This window comes from Homalodisca vitripennis, chromosome X, assembly GCF_021130785.1.
Source record: "Homalodisca vitripennis isolate AUS2020 chromosome X, UT_GWSS_2.1, whole genome shotgun sequence".
Lineage (NCBI taxonomy): Eukaryota > Metazoa > Arthropoda > Insecta > Hemiptera > Cicadellidae > Homalodisca > Homalodisca vitripennis.
Window position 1 is genome coordinate 119,435,058 of NC_060215.1, and position 22,783 is coordinate 119,457,840.

Here is a 22,783-nt window from a genome sequence, read left to right on the forward strand (position 1 = left end):
ATTCACATTGTCGTGGTAGTCTCCACTATGGTTGCTTGCTTTCCAACAGGTAAAAGCATTGGGCACAAACCCTTTCTCTTTTTATCCGCATGGATAATTATTAGTCTCTCGCCCTTGGAAATCGGCACGTGTAACCCCTCATTTGAGCCATCTGACCAAGTTTGGTTTGATACGTGAGGCGATAGTATATAAGATTCGTCTAAATAAATTATGGGGCGTCCTTGCTCCTTGTAATTTTTTAAAGCTCTCAAGTATGTTATCCTCTTCTCTCGGATTTTTGGATTTTCAATTAATAATTTCCTATTGTTTGCCGTCCTTCTCCAAGTAAATTCCAGGCCCTTTAATACCCACCTAAAACTGTTCTCACAACCCTGGAAATTTATGTTGTCCCTTAGCGCCTCCCTCAAAAGTTTTGCAGTCGGTATTCGATGTTCTTCAACATGGAAGTTGTCAACTAGTCTTCTAACTACACATTTATCGAAGTCAACTAAATGAGTAACTGTTCTACGTCGTTGACGGTTTTTGTTTGGCGTAGTAAAACTTGCCTCACACAGGTTACTAGCCTTCAACTTGTTAAGTTAACTGTTTATTTTAGTCACAACTTGCTCTGACACTCCAGTTGCTGCAGCAGTTCGTTGGCGAGCCTTTGACAACGGAATTTTAACAGTTTGATGGTCTGCCTCTTCCTTCATAAATGTATAAACATTACTCACAATTTCGAGAGCCTGACTATGAATAGTTCTACCTTTGACTATCGACTGTAACTCAACAGACATTATCGGTAAAACCGAAGCACAAGTTACACTCAGCACTGTCACAAAACAGACTGATTTTAGCGAGTGCGATGAGTTATTTGGGTCAATACGATTCCTGAAAGGATGGTTTCACCCATGAGTCAAAGGAAATGTTTTCGGGACGCAGCGCATAATGCTACCCCGCCACCCCTCCCGCCAATCAACACACACTCAAGGTCACGCGCACAGCTAAAGTCCTCGAACTGTACTTTTGGGGATATGTTTGGCAAATTTTAGGGGTAAGTCAAAATTTTTAAATAGGAACCCTTAGCAAGTGACAAAAATGGCGCAAACTAGAGGACTGTAATGTTATTTTACCAAATTTGGTGGTTATTTAAAATTTGAATATTTTATCAGACCACCAGAGATTGAAACTTACATTTAAAGCTATTTTTAGGCAGATAAAACTTTTACTCACTAGTTACTTTGAGAACTTACGACACGAAATCACAAAGTTCGTTGTTACAAGAATCGCCAAACATAAAAAACCATGATTAACGTAGGATTTACTAAGTTTGATATACATATAATGTATTGTACCTTGATATAAAAAACGTGTATGTATTGACGCGATTATGCAGATGAATCTTCTGATTTAATTAAAGTTATCCTGTTTTCAATAGTAATTAACATGATACAGTATGCATGTATTTTTTATTAATTCGCTTTAGTGGCTAAGAACAAAACTTTCACCTATAAAGATGTAGATATAGGCTACAGTATGTTCCACATTTTGTGCTTATTGAAGGAACCTCGGACACCATAAGAGATACAGCAAAGTTTAAATGAACAAAGTTGTGCGTAATATCAAGGCTAACAAATCAATGTGGTTAAGTTAATTGTTGGCTTCGTCGTTCATTCGCTGTGGTCAAAAAACTCTTTTTGATTTAAATTCTCAAACTATGTCAGCTCTCTTATTAGTACCCACATTGGGACAAGTTCTACAAGAAATCTGCGACTTTAATGTAGCAAGCCTACACCACCGTTTTAACAATAGCTTGAATTGAAAGTAAAATTATTTTCATTTTAGAACGAGGCCTGAAAATAGTAACTATAGCTGATATAAATGGTGTATTTTTTATGACAATTTACAATAAATAACATGGACTAAGGACATATGTACATCTGGGTAGGCTACGATTCATGGTGTGTATAAAGTACACCTTATATGTTCCCAATAACACATTAACCGAATAAGGACTGTCAAACGCTTAGTATTGGCGAATGGAAAAAAATGTTTCATTAGAACAAACAGGAACTACTTAAGAGCTAATTATAGATATGACAAAATTTGGCATAGTTTTTTGAACGACAACTTTACAGACGTATGGGACAGTCCTATCTGCCGCATGTTTTAAATGGGCTAGTACCGAGAGAACCGTAACTGAAGATATTCTCCAACTTACATCTTTATGGTGGTGCCGTGGGGAGGGGGCGGCTATTAGAGAAAGGTCCTTGCGAGCAGATGGCGGGCTCTGCAACTTATTGTGTGAACTATAGGAAACAAACAACCGGAAATGTACGGGTAGCCAGGCGGACCCGCATATTTTTTGTTGATAAAACATCGCTTTTGTTGTTCGTCAACCCGAGAAAGTCGACATAACCCTTGATAATTCCGTTCCTTGGAGCGTCTAGTATACCATCAAGGGCTCAAGATACTTTTATCTACACCACCGGTGGCTATTTATTTTAAGTGCATTAATAAGTTAAAACAACAATTTAATGGCGGTTATTTTAAGAAAGCAACAAAATCAAAACCTGAAATCAAAAATTAAAACTAATCTATTCTCTAAGAAGACGTGCAATATTAAATTATACAACAAGGTAGAAATTAATGTAATGGTGATTTGATATCTTTAGATGTACGAACTAAAAAGTTATAAAATTATTAATCTGAATGAGAAGCTTATAAATGTTATCATTTTCACTACAGTCTCCTAATTTTGTCAACTTTCTTGCACGCCTTAATGATTTTTAAATAAATATAGTTGTTTAACCAATCATAAAAAAATCATGGACTTACATTTTTTTCAAGTTGAGTCCTTCCTCTTTCTACACAAATGCTCGTGCATAAATATTTTCAAACAGTAAGTCTTGTTTTAAAACTTAAAAACATAACATTTCTTGTAAAAAATAAAAAGTGGACCAAAACATCACTATATAGTAATCTATAACCTAAATATATTTCTCATTATTTTTTGATGTATTCAGTATTTTCTTTACTGTCACTATAGCTACAAGTATTTATAATTGAAATCCACTTTTGTTTAAATATTTCTTTCTGTGCGAGCCTAACCCACTTGTTTCAGGGCTATCATCAAAATCCATTAGAAGCTGAAAATTAACAATAAACTGTAAACTCCTGTAATAAACCAATTGTTTATAAAACAATAATAATAGTTTGTGTTACTGTTATACTGATATTTGTTTGATAAAAGTCCGTCAGTAGTAAAATTAGAATCATTATCTGTTTCATATTGGAATAAATCTTCGCTTTCACTGGAAAATCTGAATAACTCTAAATTAATTGTCCTCAATACTGTCACGATTCATTATATTTACACACAAAACAATCGTTGTAAACTACAGTAATAGCAAGCAAAACAATAACAATGCAGACGACGAATTAGCAGAACGTTAACAAACGGCCGCCGGGCCTCCGCGCCGCGACGACGAGATTGTAAACGAACAATTGTTTTCCAATATTACAGATGACTGCCAACAACATTTCATTGATCATAATCCATAGAGTAAGAAATAAAAACATGTAAATAGCGAATGACTATCCACACAAAAGCTAAATACGTTTAAATGCATTTTTATTACTGTAAAAATCCACGCCGCCAAAAGACATTGTCGGCAGTGACAGTGTTAAAAACTGTTTAACGTGTTTTCGAGGAGTAAGTAAAAACATTAACTAAATAAAAAAAGGGAATGCATAGCACAGATAATTTAATAAATCTTTAAACAATGCTGGCATAGTCAATGTACCATCTCTTACAATAGCAAATGCCTTCCACAGTTCTTAGTTATATTAATAATAAAATAAATACATACATTTTTACTGGCTTTTTTATTTTTAAATGTAAGCTATGAAATGGCAGGACTTCGAGGAATACTGAAAAAGCTATGACCATATCTGTTATATAGAATCAGATTCTAGGATATTTTGTACTAACTACCAACCGACGTTCTCTGTGTTCCCTTTCGCTAACATGTTTGGAAGAATTGTAAACAAATCTTATTGAAGTTGCTGGAAAATACAAGCATTTAGTGAGAATTTACGTGTTTGGATGGATAATTAACACGGAGACGGCTTTGATAGAGTCCATGAAAAAAATGACAAATGAAAAGAAAATTGTTTAAGGGTTACGTTTGATATTAAAAAGCTTTTGATAATGTCTATCACATAATACTTCTAAAAAGCTATATAATTGTGGAATAGGAGATATTGTTTACAAATTTTTAAAGTCGCTTAAAGGTAAGAAACAACGTGTTAGTTTAATGGTCATATAAGCTAATGAGGTAATAATACGACTCATATTGAGTTCTACATTCTGAGTTTCAGTAAATGCTAAATGCTCTCACTAGCAGTTTATAAATCATGCAGGTCATTTTTGAGATATTTTATTTTACTATTGGAGTTGTAGGAACTACACATAATTTTAATCGGTGACATGACATATTCAGGATGCGACGAAGTTTTTTTATTTCGTTAGGTTCGTTTTGTCAGTGTAAGATTTTGGTGTAATAGATTGTACTTTATTTTTTATGTAAAAAATCTTTCCGTATGTGGTACGGGTTGTTTCACAGGACGAGTTGAAATTGCAAACAATAATCGTGCAGCCACGGTAAGGCGCACAAAACGCTGTAGTTAACATTTCTATTCCTGAAGTTACTGATCTGAACTGAACTGTTCGTATGCAAGATTCAGTCTGTTTGTACGATTGTTTTCGAATTAAATTGGTGAAATTCAATAAGTTAGAGGAATAAAGAAGTATAAATATAGATTATGAGTATACACTAATAATATTTTTATTGGGTTAACTTATTTATTGCTGGATGAATCTAAATGAAATAAACTAGTATCGTTAGTATTAAAAATATGATTACAGATATAGTTAATTCTGTATTTAATTGATGTACAATATATAAAATTTCATTATTTATTCAATTGAAAGTTAATTAATTACTATTATACGTGGCAATAATTGTAAAAATGATAAAGCGGGCTGAGGATTTCCATAAAGGTGCACCGTAGTCACGATTGTCCTTTCGGCGGCAAACGACCAACATCAAATGCACAAATTTTATCCGTTAAGTGAGAGAGAAAGAGAAGGAGAACTGAAATGCGAATAACTCGGTAATGTAGCTAGAAGGTAAACCGTCCTTGGCCGCATAGCAACGAAGACCACACTTCAGACTACTAATAAAAAAGAGCAGATGTTGATGTTGCATATCAGCGTCTGGAGTCAAGTGGTCTTGTCAGTACGCATTCTAGCGTATTCTGATACATTTTCTTTTTTAGTCGCTCTGCACAATGTTTTATGTACTTGTTGCTTTCTGTTAAAAGTTTTTTACTGTCGATGGGTGATTTGAATAGATAGTAAGATTTTCATTAAAAAAAAAACTACAAAATACCATTGCCGTACTTTTAATTTTTTGTGTATTAGGATGTTTGGCACCCGAAGAAGAAGGTAGATTTGAATCCTCAAAACGTAGTCCTATGTGTTGTCGATTGATATGTACTTTGGGTTTGCAAGGAAAAAATAACGAATTAATTGGGAGAAGTAATAAACTTTTTAGGACCCTTGAGTTTAGGATGTACCGTACGACGATAACACAAGGGGGGTGATGACTTCTGAGGTCGTAGTAATAAATACTAGAATTGCAAAGTTTACTTATAAGTTCAGTTTAATTATGGAAACTTACAAGCACCACTTTTAGATGGTAAAGGAAAAGTATGTAATGCCACGTTGCTGCCAATTAGAATATAAGAACTAAGAAAGTATATCTTCTAGGTGGGCCTAAAATATCCAATGTTCTTTGGAATTATGCCTACGATGTTTTACTTTATAAAACAATTAGATATCACTTCCCTTCGCAATATGTAGACTCACAACCCGGGTGTCGGCGTCATGGCACGAGACATTGAAGCTGTAGTCTAAGAACGGTTATTTCTAGAAGAGGAGTAGAATTTGGGAAAGTGGTAGCCATCTACTCAAACAACACGTGAGATACGTCAACTACGTGAGCTACGTGAACTACGTGAACTCGCCTAAAACAAATTCGCGACGGTATTAGCCATTTAATGATACAAATTACTTATTATAACAACGTGTTCGCCATTAAGGACGACGCCACAACTTTTATCTATCTCAATCAAGCAAATAAAAGATCTTCAAGGGTAAGTAACTTTACTAGTTACAACTTTACTTTACGTTACATTCATTTTTATATGTTTGGCATCAAAGGGCTAATTTAATAATACGAAAAGATAAATTTTACTTACGGACAAAGCGCGCGAGGTCTGATCGGTCACGTAGTTGGGCTGCTACAAAGGGTTAGAAGAAAATATTCATCCGCGTGCCAATTAGGTAGTTACTCCGCCGATAATTTAGTTCCGGAACATTGGATAAAAATAATATTAAATTATACTGGCTGACTAGGTTGCAAAATTTACATTATATGAAATTTAATTAACTAATTTACGGTACAAGGATTTAAAGAAAGTTCAAGTATTTCTTCTCAATTTCCTCTCGTTTTTCATAAGGAGAGAAAATTAATCACGGTATCAAATACTGGTATCGTACAAGAGCCAAATTTCGATAAAGGATATATTTTATATGGTTCTACATAGGATAGGAGGGAGGTTATTGGATTTTTGGAGAAGGCGATGATCAAAAGAATGTTTGTAAAGTTTTCTAACACAACATCAACAATTTTGCTGAAGTTGCTAAATTCTGACTATAAGAAAATTATTTGAATGGGGATTCAATGGAAATAAATAATTTATTCTTAACTGAGAGCTTAAGAAGAGGTTATCCAAGAAAATTACTCAAAGACAAACTTTATGCAAAGAAGAAAACTCTACATTCTAAATTTGAAAACAGTGACTCAAAATTAATAGTTCAGTGCCATCCAGGGCTTCACAAAATTAATAATATACTTAAAATAGCATTTAATACCTTACAAAATTCTAGTTGAACTATTGATATTTTCAAAACAAATCCTAGAGTAATCTTTAAAAGACCTCCTATTCTTAAAGTTTTATTGGTCAAACCTAAATTATCAATTACAAACACCAATGAAAAGGCATTACAAAATCAAACAGGATCACATCCATGTAATAAACCAACATGTTTGATTTGTAAAATGATAAAAAATTCTTCAAAATTCACTAGTAGCAAAACGAGCAAGGCATATCCTATCATTGGCAACTTGTCTTGTGAATCTAAAAATGTGATTTACTAAATTCAATGTCAAAAATGTCCAGCAGATTATATTGGCTCAACAACAAATACCTTGAGGACAAGAATGACAGGACACCGATTTGATTATAAACACCAAGATTTAAATAAAACTGTCGTCACTCGTGGTCTAAATCACAATGACACTTTGAAAATACATATTCATTCAAATCTATTCGGCAAGTACATACAAATTCTAACCCAATTTACCTCAGAACATTAGAACAAGCACACCAATTGGTTTTAAAGAGCAACATTCCACATGGACTTGATATCAGATAACTTAGCCAAAAACGTCTAAATTTGAAATCAACATATAAAAGAATTATTTATTTCATGCCATCTGTATTTATTATTATTATTTATTCACTTTTTATTTATTTTTGTTTGTGTTATGTTCTTTTATATATTTTATACAATTTATGCACCTGAAGACGGTTTTTACCGAAATGTAGTGGAAATGTTTTAAAAACGATTTTATTTGTACAGTAATTTACTAAAAATAATATATATGATATATTATATTAAATGAAATATAGTATATATGCATCTTTCTATGAAAATATGTTATTCCGTCAGTCTTATTTCATACAAACAATATAGGCCTAATAGTACGCCACACTATGTGTCGCATTACAGACTTCGCTGAGGTTGCATTCAAAATGTAAAGTTTATACCTCATTTCACTCTCGAGATGTCTTGCAAACAGACATTCAGACAGATAATTATACAAAAAAGAAGTTTTTACTTAATTAAAATACTTAATAGTAACTTAATAAAGCCTATTGAGTGATAGGCTTCAATGACACGCAAGACCGTTTAATAATTTATAGTATAATACTGCAATGTAATTGGATAACTTTGTCTGTAACGTAGCATGCAAATAAATAAATAAATAAGACCAATGTAAAAATATGCATTAGTGCTCTGCCAAAACTTATGGAGTGACATGCATCATCATCCAAATCAGTATTGCTAATATGAAAGTGAAGCTTCTTGCAAAATATAAAGTCTATAGATCAGTTTATTTTAAAGATATCTTGCGGACAGGCAGACGTAAAGGCCATGTCACACTGCCGTGGCGTCGCGTCCGTCCATCCATAGTATGAACGTCCGCGTATGCCGCGACGGTCTCGAATCCCGTCAATACCAGACACGCGTCCGCGTCCGCGGCCAACGCCACGTCTTTCTAGGAGTTGCTTATGCATTTCAACTACTTTGAATTTGTTTAGTTATACACTGATAGTGGAATTAATAGTTTGTTATAGCTCTACAAAATTAATTTATTGTTCTGGAGCGTATTCATTAATAATTATTATTATCAAAATTATATTTTAATTATTACATGCAATACTATTTCTATTATGAACTTAGTAATTAGGGCATTCAATACTTTGATATACCTCTTTAAAAACTATTGGTTTTTATATATAAGATGCATTTCAAAGGATTATTTTGTAATTTTTGTGTTGGTGTTTTCAGTTTTGTAATAAGTCTTTATGTTTTTAAAATAAGGCCTATTTAATTTTGTTATAGATCAAACATAATATGAAAAATAACAAATAAAATGATTGCATATAAACATGACACCAGAGTATTCATTAACCCTAGAACTGGCGGTCATTTCATCCTGGAGTGTCGGGCTGTTTTAGAGCTTCGCGCAAGGTTTTTTTAAACAAATTATTAAAAATATAAAATAAAAGGAGTAGGCAGTGGCAAGAGCGCGCGGTGCCCCGGTGAGGGGGTTGGGGAGGTGCTTTATGCGCATGCGCGAGCCTTCGTAGCATCGCCGACGTCGGCCAAGGATCGCTCCAGCCGCATAGCGCAGCAGACGGTGGCCGACGCGACGAACGTTGCGCCACGTCGGTTATGTCAGTGTGACTTGTCCTATTTGACAACATGGTTAGCGATTATTTTAAAAATCCATCCGCAGATGGATGGACGCGACGCCACGGCAGTGTGACATGGCCTTAAATGGAATTTTCCAGCACCTCTATAATCGGTTCCACGTTCACCCTGCAGTACAGGTCTGATGGGAATTCTCATGTTACTAGTCTTTACTGCGATCATCCTAGGGTTGCGTCAACTGTCCTCGCGACGCGCTCGAAGGCGCTTAAATACTATAGATTTCACTGTACCTTTTGTACCTTAGCTCATGTTTATATGAGTTTTAGTTATTTGTGATGTTTCATGGTTCTGAACAGGGTATATGCGGGACAGGAAAGAATCTGTTATCTTCTATGAGGCTGCACGGCTTATCTATCTGTTATTACAATCCCTCAGCCTAAACACAACAGCAGATAGTTACGGATAAGAAGGGTTTTTAAACAAAGTCAAAATCAAAGTTATTCATCAGTGTGGTGGAGTGACGGGGACCTTTGTGAGCGTGCTTTGCCTAACCTTGCGTACAGAACTCAGTGTAATATTTTTTAAGTTTATTTGTTTATAGTCTAATTAGATTGTGTGCAATATGTTTATACTTTTTCTTATAAAAAGTTATAGAAGTCAAACTTACTTAAGTCTTATAGAAGTTGCGACTGTATAACAGTTTTGAATGTTTTAAAATACTTTTAAAAACCTTTTCCCGAAGAAATTGTGGTTTTTTTTGTTAAATAACAAGTGAAACAACTTTAACCAGGTACCATTTTATAAATAAATGTACAGATTTTGTTAAAACCGAGAAATGGAAAGCGCAGTTTGTTTTAAGACCGTGATGATTTTGTGTTTGTCGTTAAAAGTTAAAGTTTCAACAAGAAACGTGGGAGCAAACCCACCCCCCGTACGGAATATTTTAAATGCTAATAATATTTAAAATTGTAAGTTTGACAGCCGTCTCAGAGCATTACTATTATTCTTATTTTATGCTCTAAAGAACGGCCATAACATAAGCGAAAATGTACCCTTTTGCAGACTGCTTGATAACACAAACAATTTTAAGAAAATGACGCTGAATTAATGAGAATAATAAACTTAACATTAGTTTCTTGTAAACTTATACGATATGTGATTACCAATAATACATTTGTAACTCACGTAAAAATAGTTGTCATATACAACTACTCGTGCTGTTAATGTTTAACACTACGGTGTGATTCCTTGAAAATAATACACCTTAAAAGTCTATGACTTTATACACACTTATTAATATGTGTTTTTCACCATGAATAATTGGTGTCGTGTCATTAAATTATTGATCATTTATGGGGTTATAAATATTGCTATGATTATTGAATGTGTTACGTAATTTATTCAATATGTACTTACGTATTCGCAAAGGATGCGACCTGCTGTACCTCCTGAAGATGATGGGTCCTGGACTTCGATATGACAAGCGCGTGTTCAACGAGATGACATCCCACTACTTCCCTATCATGTTGGATGTAAAGGTTGGTTTTATCTCTGATATAGACAGTTAATGTGGTTAAGAATAATATACCGCAACTCTTTAAGTATAAGGGTAATCGACACAAAGATCTGGAGAGACGAAAGAATACCAAAATCATTCAAATGTTCTACCTCATTCTGTTAATACTGGGAATCATTCAATTTAGCATGTGAAGTCAGAGTGTTCTTTCACTGTACAAGGTTGCCTAAGTTATCAATCTCTAATTCTCTTAAGAATCGTAGAACCGAACTTATAGTTTAGTTTTGCTTCACACTTTCATCTATTACATGGGTGGCCAGACACTAACTGCGGCAATGGAGACTGATGGTATTTGGGCTTAAAGGGTATGCATAATGAGTGAATGTTTTTTAAGTTTATACCTGTTTTCAAATTTTGTATTTTAATCCCGTTGATTATTGTGTTTATATTAATAGCTAACCAGGAAATGGAACATAATATAATACATTTCCATTTTGTTGTAATTGTAATTGTTAAATAATAAGTAAGCTTAAAATGTAAGAAAAGGTCTTATTTATCTATTTATCCTAGCAACGGTGGACACCATTTGTAGAAATATGAATTACTAAAACGACTAGTGTTATTTACATATTTGTATTTTTATATACCTATATTTTTAATAGTATTTTAACAAACAGTTGAATTGCGTAACAGCCTTGCTATATGTATTTGCCTTTACATATGGCTACGTTCTGAAAAACCGTAAAGGTCCCTTCATCCATAGGAAGGATGGGTTGGATGCTCGGTAAAGATCGTCCGTCTGTTTATTAAATGGAACACCGCACACCAGCGTCCGTCCAACCGCTGGTCGAAAATTCGTCCAGTGGATGGATGTTTTGGGATCACTCACCGAGCGATTTTTACAAAAATGTACGTCAGCGTGGAAGTTTTCTGGGTGTTATCTTCAACAGAAGTTCCTCGCCGCATAGTATCGTTTTTGGTCGCTAACCTTGATTTCCCTGAACCTCATAAATCAGTTTTTGCTAACTAATTTCTTAGTACAAGGTGAAAAGATATAAGATATCAAATATATAATAATACATTTCTTATCTTTAGAAGAAAAAAATAAATTTTAGGTTTTGATGGATGTATAAAATTATGTTTTACCGATATTAACTAAATAACACCTTTGGAATTTTGCTAATTTTTAGTAGTTTAAAAAGTCTACAACAAGCATACAGCTAGCCGTTCTTTGCTTGTGATTGATTTCCTGTAATTAGTGTTTTCCCTTTTTATATCGTTCTCTGTAAATGTCAACACTTCTTCGAATTGTTCTTACTTAGTCTAAAATGCCATCTGAATCTCTATTCGCCCCATTCTAAATCTGATATCAGATGGAGGAATTCACCAAACTCGTCTCTTATTTTATTAAGGGGGTGCAACATTATGTTTCTGTGTAATAACTGAGTACAGCAGGACTTTATATTCATCGTCACTGCTGGAACTGTCAGCAGCAATCCATGGTGGTACACTTCTCTCAATATCATTGTTACACCAAGATACACTAAATGCTATTATTTCACTGTTTTGCTTGACGGAAGTTGCAACTCAACTGAAAGACAAGATGCAAACAGATTTGTCCGTCTTTCCGTTGGATGGACGTTTGCGGTGTGAGGTAGTACACGTTGACGTCAAAGGCATATAGTCCGTCCAGTGGATGGGTGGATGTTGACTGTGACGCGGCCGTAAAATACATTCTCAGAATTAAATCTAAGATGAATCTTTGACTCTGCAGGCCGTTTGACCGAGAAAAACTCCGCGGAAAAGTTACTAAAAGAAACTATGTAAACATGACATTCATCTACAATAGAGAAACATGTGAATTATCCCTATTTCTAAAATATACATTTTGACACATTAAACGTATATATGAACTGTATACGAATAGCGTCAATATCTACAAAACCCTTTCTTTACATTATTATAAAGATTTGCTGCTGTAATTTTTCATTTATTTATTTTTTTATAAACAAGTAACACATTCCCCCCCATATACTGCTTTATTTACATTTCTTAAAGGGTAAAGTTACGTTTGTTAGTGCTGATTTTATTACGTGTATTGTAGTTATACATTAATGTTATGAAGTTGATATGATTGCTTTTTACACATTTAATTATTTCCGTATCACACAGATTATAAATTGTTGGGATTTTGAGAACACTGGATGGTATTTGGTTAAGTTTAATATTGCTCTAACTGATTTGTTGCATTTTTAATATCTTATCAAGATTTTGTTCCAATGCTTCATAGATACTTACTCATTGGTATGTTTAATGCCAATGAATAATTGCAATATAAATTTAGAGCATTTTGGTATCAATACTTTGACACGAGTGAGGCACATGCCGATGGCCCAGGTACCTGTAAAATTTTGATTTGAAAGTTTCACAATAATTATTATCTTATTAGAAGTATTAGAATTTGTAACCCTCCGGAACAAGAGTTATTCAATTCTGCATGTGCGTGTCTCAGGCCCAGTACCTTTGTGTTCACTTGGCTAATATCAGTTACATGTAAGAAAACTGGTTTAAAAATATTAGAGTGGGATAGTCATGGTTGTTAGGTACCAAAAGCAGCGGCACATTTTTTTAAAGTAAAGTAGCTGAGTTTAAAGCCACAAGAAAATAAATTACAACTGAGCGAAACTCAAAAGTGTGTGATCGGAAGTCGTAGCTTAGGCTTATATCATTGATACCTTCTTTTACTGTCCACCAAGAAAAGATACGAGAAAATATTATTAGATACGAGAATGCGATTCAGTTAGAGGTAGCCACAATGGGTATTTATTGAGTTTATACCTTCAAGAATGTATAGGAATGACAGTTGTTTGAAACTAAACTCGTTTCGACATAGATACACCTATAAATAGGTTGAGTGATAGTCTCATCTGGTACACAACTGAGAGCACTACGTTGTGATAGACACGACTTATAAGCACGGTTGCGCAACCGAAACTTCTACACATAACGTAGCTATGGTAGAATGCTATAGATCCTATAACTACATCAAATAAAAAGGCACGGGTGCTTTACACTAAGTGGTACATGATTATTGCTAATCAGAAGACAGTTGAAGAAGAAAACAGAATTGCCAGTTTGGCCAACCTGGGTTTCTTCACAAAGTGACGCCGCCCACTATCTCTATGACTTAATTTGCCTCCCTTTCTAAACACTATAATTATATATTTATTCAGATTATTATTGTTAAGTTCTTCATTTCACGGTACACTTCCAATCGCTTAGTCATGTGCTGCAGGCACGTCGCAGTGGGCGCTACAACTGCTATACCGTCTGCGCAAAGCAAAACATTCATCTTGTTATCTTAAAGTGATAACCACCCCCAGTAACTCCAGAATACCATTTACAAATAAACTAAACAACACGGGACTAAGCATACACAATCGCCTAAAATCTCGTATTAGTATAAAAGCTATCGGAAACTTCATCCTCGTTCCAGACTGAAATACGAGTGTTATCGTATACTTCTTTTATTACTGGTATATTAAAGCCCTTCTATAAATGTGGTTGAAGGCAGAAGCAAAGTCTGACCTCCAGAAAAGTGGAAAAAACAGCAATAAAAATCATACTGGAAGCCTATAACACGTAGTGATGATGTTACAAATGTTATAACGAACTGTAATTTTCACCTGGTCGTCGACGATCCACATATATTCGAGCACATGAATATAACTCGTTTTCCTGATTGTGTTGCTGACATCGATGCATTGTCACTTTGACTTTTAAACATGGAATGAAAGTCAATGAAAACTGGAGTCAAAACTTTGTACTTGGAAACTCTAGACTCATACTTACCGCTGACTTCACTAATTCCCCTAGACTTGTACTTAACAACCAACCTTCACCATATAGTGGCAAAGCGAGAGGCCTACGATTTACACTGGCCAAAAACCTAACATACTGCGCTGATTACACAACTGAAAATTTAGTAGTGTTTGCATTCACAGCCTCAACACGTTTTCGCATTTTCTACCATCGAACATTTCTACCAAAGACCAGTTAAACTCTATTTTTCCTTAGCCTACTAAGATAGATTTCAGCTTGCTCGAAACCATTGCATTTGTTTTATATTCAATATAAGTCGCCGAAAATATAATACACCTCTCTTTAAATAACTATTGTTGCTGAAGATGTATGAGCTTCGTAATGTAGCCCGTTGAAGATGCTAAATTCGATATTGCATATTAGATTGTATCCATTAGAACATTTTTCTTCCTTATCTTCTATTCTTGTGATACTCAGCGCACGTTTTGTTGCTATCGATCCATCTCCACTAACAGTACTTCCTTTTAAACTACTTTCACTGTACCTACTTTATCAGAACTGTTGGCGGGCCATAAGTTGAGGTTTCGGGGTGTGGCTTCATGTTCTGTATATTCTCATATTATTCATCTGTTGTGTTTTTAATTATGTAATGTTATTGTCAATTGTATATAACGATGTATATTATGTTGGCGGGCCATAAGTTGAGGTTTCAGGGTGTGACTTCATGTTCTGTGTATTCTCATATTATTCATCTGTTGTGTTTTTAATTATGTAATGTTATTGTCAATTGTATATAACGATGTATATTATGTTGGCGGGCCATAAGTTGAGGTTTCAGGGTGACTTCATGTTCTGTATATTCTCATATTATTCATCTGTTGTGTTTTTAATTATGTAATGTTATTGTCAATTGTATATAACGATGTATATTATGTTGGCGGGCCATAAGTTGAGATTTCAGGGTGTGTCTTCATGTTCTGTATATTCTCATAATCTTCATCTGTTGTGTTTTTAATTATGTAATGTTATTGTCAATTGTATATAACGATGTATATTATGTTGGCGGGCCATAAGTTGAGGTTTCAGGTTGTGACTTCATGTTCTGTGTATTCTCATATTATTCATCTGTTGTGTTTTTTAATTATGTAATGTTATTGTCAATTGTATATAACGATGTATATTATGTTGGCAGGCCATAAGTTGAGGTTTCAGGGTGTGACTTCATGTTCTGTATATTCTCATATTATTCATCTGTTGTGTTTTTAATTATGTAATGTTATTGTCAATTGTATATAACGATGTATATTATGTTGGCGGGCCATAAGTTGAGGTTTCAGGGTGTGACTTCATGTTCTGTATATTCTCATATTATTCATCTGTTGTGTTTTTAATTATGTAATGTTATTGTCAATTGTATATAACGATGTATATTATGTTGGCGGGCCATAAGTTGAGGTTTCAGGGTGTGACTTCATGTTCTGTATATTCTCATATTATTCATCTGTTGTGTTTTTAATTATGCAATTTTATTGTCAATTGTACAGGGTTAGCCAGTGAAACGGGAAGATTGGAGATGGCCTTGACAGTTGGAATGTTAGTGGTGTGGGTAATAGTGGCCGGCTCCTTTATACCTGCGTGTCCTGCCATTTAGTTGAGATGGATTGTTGGATGGGTGAATATCGCGGCTACGCGGTTAAAGCGTATTATATGAATGGCGAGAGTTTGGTGAAAACGCGACATTCTTTTCGACGCCATTTCAACATACCGCGCAACAGGCCTATTCCTTCGGATAACGCAATTCGTTCGTGGATAAACAATCTTGAACAAACTGGATCAACGTCTAAAAAATGAGGTGGGAGTTCGAACCCCTCAAAATATCACTACTGTTCAACAGGTAATGCTCATAAGTCCACGCCGATCTGCCAAACAACATGCTCTACGCCTTGGAATAAGTAACACTTCAGTGAGAAGGATTCTTCATCAAAATTTAAATCATCACCCATACAAAATACAGCTTGTGCAATATCTCAAACCAACTGATTACAATTTTGTGAGGAAATGGCCAGAAGACTTAAAGAAAATGTCGACCAAGTAAACAACTTGTGGATGACCGATGAGGCGCATTTCCACCTCTCTGGTTTTGTTACTAAACAAAACTTCAGATAATGGTCGGAGGAAAACCCTGGCGCACTTCATAAAACGCCTCTTCATGCTGAAAAAGTGACGGTTTGGTGCGCAATATCAGCAACAGGAAGCATAGGCCCATTTTTCTTTGAGGATACCAATGGAAGTGCTGTGACTGTTAACTCTGTGCGTTACGTTGTAATGATACAGAACTTTCTTACGCCACAACTCTCCCATTTTCCAGTGAATGAACACACAATGTTCCATCAAGATGGGGCAACAAGCCACACTGCAAGAGTTGCTATGAATGCTGTGAATGCTTTGTTTCCAGGTGGCGTCATTTCCCGAATGATATCCGTTGGCCCCCTCGCTTTCCAGATTTGACAGCTTGTGACTTTTTTTCTATGGGGTTACTTAAAAACAAGAGTTTTTCAGAACGATCCACCTAGAACTATCCCAGCCCTAAAAAAACTAATTCGGGACGAAATCGAAGGAATACCAGTCAATATGCTACAAAATGTCATGAGAAACTTCCAGGCCCGGCTGCAGCAGTGCATAGATTACAATGGAGGACATATGACAAGTGTTATATTCGATAAATAATTTTTTCACTTATTGTACAGTAAATGGCTACCTTTATTCTTTATATTTATAACCATTAAATAATGAAATTAATTTTCTTAAAGAATTAGTTACTTATTTAAGTCTTCCCGTTTCACTGGCTAACCCTGTTTATGGTAAGTTATAGTTAGTGTAACATACAACTAAGTAGACAGACATTTCTCATTTTCAAAATGTGACATATCCCATTACGCTATTATCAATCATAACGGCATAACAGGGCACGCGGTTTAATATTGTATTTAAAGGGAAACACTCAAAGTCCTTTCACTGCAGCTCCTAAGACACAACAATGACGCATAGGGTCAAAATAGCATAAATCATTACAGGTTAATTTTTTTTTTCATGAAAAAAAAGGAAGAAGCCGATCCCTTTTAAGTCTTGTTCTGCCAATTTCAATCGCCTGATAAAAAGTGCAACAGTCACATGATTTGAACCTGCGCTATGTCTATTCATACCCAAAGTTCGACGTCTTAGATCGCTCGGACATCGGCACTCCAAATAACTCCACAAGTTTATTGTTGTGATAAACTCGCCAAAGTCAAAATTGACAAAAAGCAAATTGGCGTTTGAAATATTCCTTTCCAATTATCAGTCATCAATAATACATTTTAAACAAAGAAAAGTTTATGATCATATTTCAATAATATTTTAAACCTGATATGACTACTTCGCAAGAACCAGTTATAGATCAGTATCACATATGAATTTATGTAGTATTAATGTTCTTGTTATTACACAAATGTTTTAAAGTACCGATAATGTTTTGATTTTTTAAATAAAAATATGCACAATCATCATTACTATTAATTGTGTATTTTTAATGGATTAGTATTTAGTAACGTTAATTAATAATTTTGTTTATGCCTTTGTGGAGTGGTGGATACACGACTGCTCAGGAAGGTCTACACAGTGTGGAAGGCGTGATTGTAGGAAAGGTCCACACCAACACCCATACTTACATTCGTATAGTTATATTTCAAATCCAGGCCGCAAAAACGGCAACTAATCCACATGCTTAGCTTTTATTTCCGAGTTGTACAGTAATTGGATTCCACATCAAATCATAAATAGTAGAGCATAATGTTCTAGTTGTTTAATTGACTTAGTTACAATTAATCCTTAGATTGATGTACTTTATAATTTACATTGCCACAGAATTGTTTGTACTTGTGATATGTATGTGTACAGTGTTTGTTGCTGGGCCAATTAAATTTCAATTTTCAACTATTTATTTTTACTTACATTGTATTCTCTCTGTGCACGAGAACATTTTGTTCTCAATTTGTGATTTCGAGAGGAATCCAATCACCATACAACTCGGAAATAAAAGCGGAACATATTGATTAGTTGCCATTTTTGCATCACGAATTTGAAATACGAGTATAAGTGTATGCATATAAGCTGTTTTATCTTATATGACCTTACATATTCTGTATAAATTTGTATTAAGGTACCATAAAATAATTATTACGACGAGATATTTCTTTTACAGATTTTAATCAAATACTTTCGACGTGATCAAAGTAAAAATCTTTAAATTAGAGCAACAATTGTACGATGCCCAATGTTTACAATATATTTGAGATACTTAAGACCAATTGTTCACATATTGTTTATTATCTATTGTTTTGTGTTCTGATATATTCCTTATTTCTGTGTTTTATAAATATGTTTTAGAAGCGTTGTAATAATTAATATGTAAGTGCATTGTTGGCTTTGTAAATACTTTATTTGGAATTCTCTCATTTTTGTAAATGAATTTACATTAAGTGGCTTGAATGCACTTATCTGTCACCACGTAATATTAAAGTTAGCATATCATTTCACTTAGGTATCGCCAACTAAAAAATAATTAGTCTAATGTAACTACAAATAATTTTCACATTTCCTAATAATTTTATTAGATTTTACTAAAAACTGAATTTGTGTTATAATATAGTTCCGTGGAAACATTTTATTACTCGTGTACACTTTTACTCGTGGTATACATGTTAAGTATGTGTTTTTAGACACATGAGATTCGATTACCTTTTTGTTTTTAGGCGAGTCGCCTCTATTCAAGGTAACAAAATATATTGGCTTCGTATAGTTAACTATTTAAGGTAATTTAATACAATTACAAATGTGACAATATCAGATATGAACTAATGATTGTTCACAACAATAAACTATTCGTTGCAGCTAACGAGTAAATCAACTCGCTTATATATAGCTCTATACCAATAAAGGAACAAGAGGGAGAATAACCAATATAAACTTACTTGTAAAGTAATTAATGTATGGAATTGATATACGAGTACAGTCCCAGGCCAGGACTGTGGACCCAAAAGTAGGTAAGAAATGGCCCTCACAGTTTTACGACGAGGACCTACAGTCCGTTTAACAGTAATTGCTGATAATGAAAAATACAAATACTTTTTTATAAGGTCTCGAGTAATACAATTAAACAGCTGTTTATACAGAGATAGCTGAGTTACTCCCATTAATTAACGTATTTCACTTTTCCTGATGTCTAGTCATACACTAATACAATTAAACAGCTGTTTGCACAGAGATAACTGAGTTACTCCCATTAATTAACGTATTTCACTTTTCCTGATGCCTAGTCATACACTAATACAATTAAACAGCTGTTTGCACAGAGATAGCTGAGTTACTCCCATTAATTAACGTATTTGATAGTTCCTGATGTCTAGTCATACACGATAAATTCTAAAGTATCCAAGGTGTACGTAAAAAGTGTTGTAGGTTTTTACAATTTGTTTTGTCATGTACTCTACATTGTTTAAACAATTACGTAAATAAGTAAAAAAAATTTGTTTTTATTAAGTTATCTATTAATTATGTGTATAACTATATCATATTAACTTATGTGTATGCTGTAACAAAAGATTTTATATTTTCTGATTCAACAGTATTAACATGTAAAATGTGTATTACATTTGTATGGTAAAATAACTGATTTAATTTATTTGGGTCTATTTCTTGTAAATTGTTAATACCGAGCTATTGTAATATACTAAATAAATAATTTTTACAATAATATTTGGTGCCATGAATATTAAAACATATATGCCATAGGCTTGCTTCAATTATAAATTAAATTATTTCAGTGTAAATTTAAAAGTTTCCTGCTTATTTTGAATTAAGGTGGGTCTAAAATATTTACAGCAGTTATTAAAATAAAATACGATTTTAATAGTCATGTTTGTCCTCTTAGAAAAATACATTTGTTATGGTTAATTTTATATACTATGAAAACAACATTACAACTCAAAAAAATTATTACTAAACACAACAGATCATTCCTTTGAATAAGCTGTCCATGCTAGAGAAGATGAATATAATGACATTTAAATTGTGGCCGAGAAGTTGAAAAGTAAAATGAGACTATTCTAGGCGTAAACTGACTTAATTTGAGACTGTTTTTTTAAAGGGCGGATTTGAAATTTTTTGCTAAATTCAGTTTTCGAACGGTATGTGTTCTTTGACGATATCTTGAATGATTTGGTTTAAAAGAGCGCCTGAAAATCCCCTTGTTTTATATTTAACTCTAGCTGAAAATTTATTGGTTTTTATTAAAAGGACTGATTTGCATAAAATCTGCCCCTTTAAAACATCACCTACACTATTCAGCTTAGTGATTTGCAGCCAAATAATAAATACCTACACTATTCTGACTGTACTATGGTGACATTTTAGATATAGAAACACTTTAGATGACATTATCTGACGAATACAAACAACTGCAGTGTACAAAACAAAAACCAAACCCTTTCAAAATTTGTCTGTACTTGAGTGATAGTGGAAGATTTGTTAAAGTGGAACAGTTCTTTCCAATGAGAGGACACAGTTTCCTGCCCTGTGATAGGGACTTACAGAGCTTATTATTAGCTGCTCAAACTACGGTAAGTTTACTGTGAGAGAAATCTTAGATGCTACTGAAATCTTTGGTTTTTAAACTTGGAGTAGTCAAAGTTTTCCAAAGTATTCAATTTCTGCAGAAACTAGAGAGGAAAGTACCCCTAAATAAACGAAAGGTACAATTTCCCGTTAGCAACCTATATTACTTTGTTTATAATCAGAGTATAAAAAGCTATATCAAGGGACTTACCAAAATACGTGGTTTAATCGATCATACGTTCCTCACGGCCAAACATATTGGTGATGTACTTCAAGTCACCTACACCCTTGTGGTAAAGTTACTCTTAATGTTTCACGATTATTGACGTTTTTAGTTGCGACCATAAATTCATGTATTGTACTGATATTAAAATATTCTTTTAAAATACATATTTGTACAATATCCAAAGAATTTTATTAATTTTAATTCAAAAAATATTTTGTTTTTTTAAAGGGCGTATTTTTAAAATTTGAAATTATTTTTTAATTAGTACAAACATTTTGAAATTAACAAATTGCACTACAATTTTGCTATTACAAGCTTATATTCAAAACATGTATATAATTACATTAAAAGAAATACACCAACTACCACCATGCCCCGATGAAAACTACAACAGAATAAAATTAAAGCACATGGGGCAAGCTCGTGAAATCATGTTGAAGAAAAAAAATCCATTTGGTCTAAATCTAAGATAACTTTTTAAATATTTCCATAGATTCAAAATTTGTCATAAATTACAAGTTGTATTCCATCCTTTATGAAAATCAACTATTTACCGAAAATGGTGTTTGTTGCAAACCCACCCTTAGAAAAACACTGATTCTACTATTAATGTGCAATCATGCAATTTTATTGTTAGCTGACAAAAAGGAAATTGGATACCTGTGCCCTCATACCTCGTTTTTTCTTTCATTTTGTTACTTATGTTTAGCTGTTCGCCAGTAAATACATTTATTTTGAATCCATAAATATGTTTCTTATTACAAATTAATATTCTAAAAGGGTGCTGACTGACATATAAAAACAGTTTGTAAAATAATTGTTTATATTGTTTTAGTAGCACCGATTTGCCAGTTAAGTAAGCAGTGTTCTGGTTTTATTAATTTATTGTTATTATTTTCGTGTAAAAAGAGTACAATATATATTTTTTAATTTCTTGGATTAACAAACTACGATTGTGTAGATAAAGGAATATATCTAATGATTTTCCGTTGATAATAAATAAATAAGTAAAAATTAACATTTAAATGTTATTAATAGGAAAAAACTTTGTTAGCATTTATAAAGACATATAATAACTTGATGTAATATGATTCCACATTCTCTTTTTTCCGAAATATAATTGTAATTAATTAGAACTAATCAGATCTATATAATCAGATTACTTTTACTGTATTGTGTGTTCTATCTTCCAGCTGCTCAGTAGATTATATTATATACTCTGTGATATACGGAAGAATATACAAGAACTCTGTTTACAACGTGTCAACAAAGCTGTCTAATAGCTGACAATATTGTTTTACTTTTAATGAACGCTGTATGAAACTAGTATTGCGGATGGAATACGAACGTGTGTTTCCGGGATACTTCCGACATTGAATTTATGTAATACAACTAAAAACTAAGGTTATATTTGCACACATAATGGACTTCTAAACCCAACTTTCCGATTATAAAC

General features: G+C 33.6%; 1 protein-coding gene across 1 annotated transcript in view; it reads left to right on the forward strand.

Moving 5' to 3' along the window:
- Nucleotides 1–22,783, forward strand: part of LOC124369583 — a 51,706-nt gene that overhangs the window by 28,685 nt on the left and 238 nt on the right. The window lies entirely within an intron of this gene.